This window comes from Ipomoea triloba, chromosome 7 (genome assembly GCF_003576645.1).
Source record: "Ipomoea triloba cultivar NCNSP0323 chromosome 7, ASM357664v1".
In the NCBI taxonomy this organism is placed as follows: Eukaryota; Viridiplantae; Streptophyta; class Magnoliopsida; order Solanales; family Convolvulaceae; genus Ipomoea; species Ipomoea triloba.
In genome coordinates, this window is record NC_044922.1 from 17,838,727 (window position 1) to 17,842,125 (window position 3,399).

The following is a 3,399-nucleotide window of genomic DNA, read 5'->3' on the forward strand; positions in this document are numbered from 1 at the left end:
CCCCAACTGATAAGGTTGGAGATATTTTATTATTTTATTATTATTATATATGAAGGGATAAGCATTCCATATATTATTATTATATATATATGTATGGATAATCATCCTACATAATATTATTATTATTATTATTATTATCATTATATATATAAGTCACGTATATATATATATGTATGGGATAAGAATGAATCCCATTTCTTTCATTCTTATTCCCATTTCATTTCTTCATTTCCCTTCTTCACGCCAATTCCGTGAGGAGAGAGAGAGATGATTCCATTTCCATCTTCTTCACAAAGCTTCAATTTCCATGGCAAATTCCTTCACATCTCTCAATTTTATTCGGTAAATCTTCGTTTTTATTCGGTAAAAAGCTTTATAATCTTCCTAGAGCATGAATCTAAGTTAAGATTTCTTGTATGTTGTGTTATGTTGTTGGTGGAATCATAGGGTTTTAAGGTGAAATTGGGGAAATCAACTCCAAAAGTCTTCTACGAGGACTAGTAACCCGGTTGAGGTAAGGAATTCCCTTAAGTTGGTTTAGTCACTTGAAATTAGATAATTGATTATTTGGTTGAAACATAGTGTTTTGGAGCTTTGGGAATATTTTTGTATACATGTTCATAGCTTGGATATGCTTGTATATGTTGTATTTATGTCCACATAGGCTTATACTTGTGAAAATAGTGAAAGGAAATCAGGGTAGATTCTGGCAGTAACTTCCGAGATTTATTGGGAAAAATTGGTAAGGTATTTTGATCCTATTTTTTTTAGACATGTAGTTCTATAAGTGTAGAACCCGCATATAAAATTTCATAATGATCGGAGTAGTGGAAGTATGGTTTTCGAATTTTTCTCCAAAACTGGTCCAGAGAGAAAAATTATGGACAGCACACTGCCAAGGGCAAAGATGGAATTTTCTGTGTTCATTCGCTGACCAAAATGACCAAAACTTTTTATGGAAATCAAGTACTATGAGTTGGGGTTCTACCATAAAAATTTCAAGTGAAAAAGAGTTCGGGAACTATTTTTACCGGCTCAATCTTTCGGACTGCGCCAAGCTGAATTACTGTCCAGAATAGGCAGAACGTGTTGGACGCGGACCTGGACGCGCGTCCACTGCGCGTCCAGTGGATTCCAGTAGGTTCGAGAGTAAGATTAAATGGTGTAAGCTTGATTATTGATTATTGATGTTTAGATGATGTGGTTGTTTGATGTTCGTGAGATCAAACTAAGCTTGATTGTTGTTGATGTTAGATGATGGAATGGTAAGGATCCTAAGAGATTATTAGGAGTATAAACATGATGATGTTGGACCGATTTTGATACTGATGATGGTGGCGTTTATTAAGCTTAATGGTGATTAGTATATTGCCAAATTATGGGTTATGGTGACTAATTAGTTTGATTATGGACTTATAATGATTAAGGATGCTTAGTGATAGTTGAAATAGGAATTTATGAGCTTTGTGTTGAGGTGTTTAAGTGCAAATATTATTGATTTTGGGAATGATTAAGGATTAATGATGAACTGATTATGTTAAGTATATTGATGATTGGGTGATGATAATTAAATTTTGATGAAGTAATAATGAGGATGAGATTATAAATTAGTGGTGTTGAAGGTACTGTAATGTTGTCATTGATGGTGGATTATGAAGAAATTAAGGTTAAGGGTTAGATATGGATTAAGTATAGTGAGGAGGTAATTAGTAGTTATTAAGTATGAATTACTTATGGGTTATGGATGATGTTGTTGCTTGAAGCTTAGGGATGATGTTAATATTATTGTTGTCGAAGTGATCTGTTTATATGATTTGTTAGTGGTGAAATTACTGCTAAGGATAGAGTTAAATAAGGATGATGGAATAATGAATAATGTTATTGATAATGGTGATGTCACTAAGTTGTTGAGCTAATTGACGATTATAGGTGAGGATGCATATTACCGTATGGTGATAATGAAGTGTGTGGCAATGAGGGGTTCATGGTTTAATAGTAATTATTAAATGTGAAGCATGATATGATAATTGTTGGTGATGATGCTACTATAATTAGAGGATAATTAGGCTTAGTTTCTAATCATGGTAATTTTTGACATTGATGATTGGTTAAGAGATCATAATTACGTTATTATATATATATATGCGAAAGTATGTTTATACTGTTTAAAGTGCATAAGTGAGAAAGTAAAGAATGTGATAAAATGAAATTATGGTGTGAAGTTGGAGACTATTCCTTTTAACATTCACAATGGATTCACAAACAATGGGCCCTGAAGTGATTGGTGTTAACCACGTTGAGTAACCTTGTAGAAACATATCCAGGGTTACTAGAGCTAGTGACTAACCTGCGGGCTTGGAATCCCGACAAGGGGTGTGCACACTAAAGGTCCTAGATCTGCTTCCCCTAGTTGGAATAACTAGGTTGTGGTGAGATGATGGAAATGAGAAGGAAATTGTGGTGTGAATTGGAATATCTTTAACTTCATTATGGTAAAAGCTGTTATTTCTATTTAAATGCTTATATGATTATGATGATAATTATGAGTATGAGGATGAGTATGAGTATGGGTATGATTATGAGTATGATATGGTGCATACATGTGGAAGTTGTGATTATTGGCACATATTTTATTTGAAACAATAATGAGGAAATGAATATCTCTTATATGAGAAAAGCTTTACATGGTTTAACGTATATACGCTATTATGCTATCCATAAATCGTTTGGTTGCAGGTAGATTTTCAAATCATGGGTAAAACTTTATAAAGCTTTCAGATTATTTATGTTTTCAAACCTTTGTCTATTTTTAAGTGACAATGGATTTCCTTATTTAGCCGTCGTGCTAACTACACTTCAATGTGTTCTTATCAGTTGCAGATTAGTGTGGACCCCTGTAGCCCAGCGAGCTCTGAACAGAAGGGAAGTACAAGTTGAGGTCTACTCTATCTTAGAATAGTTACTCTGGAAGGAGGACTTCCTTATGTATTAAGTTTGATATTGATGTTGTAGTTTGATGTTATTTTGAGGTTGTAAGTTTAGCCTTAACGTTTAGGTATAGGAGAGATACCTAAGCGTGGCGGTAACACCCAGTTTTCTGCTGGTTAGATGTAAGCTTCCGCGACGCATTAGCAGTGATTTTGTAATACAAGTAAGAGTTGAAAATTGGGGTGTTACATAATTGATTTTACAGATAAAGTTTGGTGGCCTATATGATACATTTTATGCCAAAAAAATGTGACATTTTAATTTCCCGGTATTATAGGTTACTAAAAGGTAATTATGCTTTGATGACAAAATTGGCATGTTTATGTATCTAATTGTAACTTTAAAGACTTTGAGGGCCTAATTGACTTTAGAGATAAACTTTGATGGCCTATTTGATAAATTTTATGCAAA

The 3,399-nt window shown here is 33.5% G+C and overlaps 1 long non-coding RNA gene across 1 annotated transcript; it reads left to right on the plus strand.

Moving 5' to 3' along the window:
* Positions 1–214: 214 nt before the first annotated feature.
* LOC116026236 lies at positions 215–3,053 on the plus strand. The gene is made up of 3 exons (XR_004099797.1): positions 215–342; positions 448–514; positions 2,875–3,053. It is a non-coding gene; the product is annotated as an uncharacterized LOC116026236 (long non-coding RNA).
* Positions 3,054–3,399: the final 346 nt, after the last annotated feature.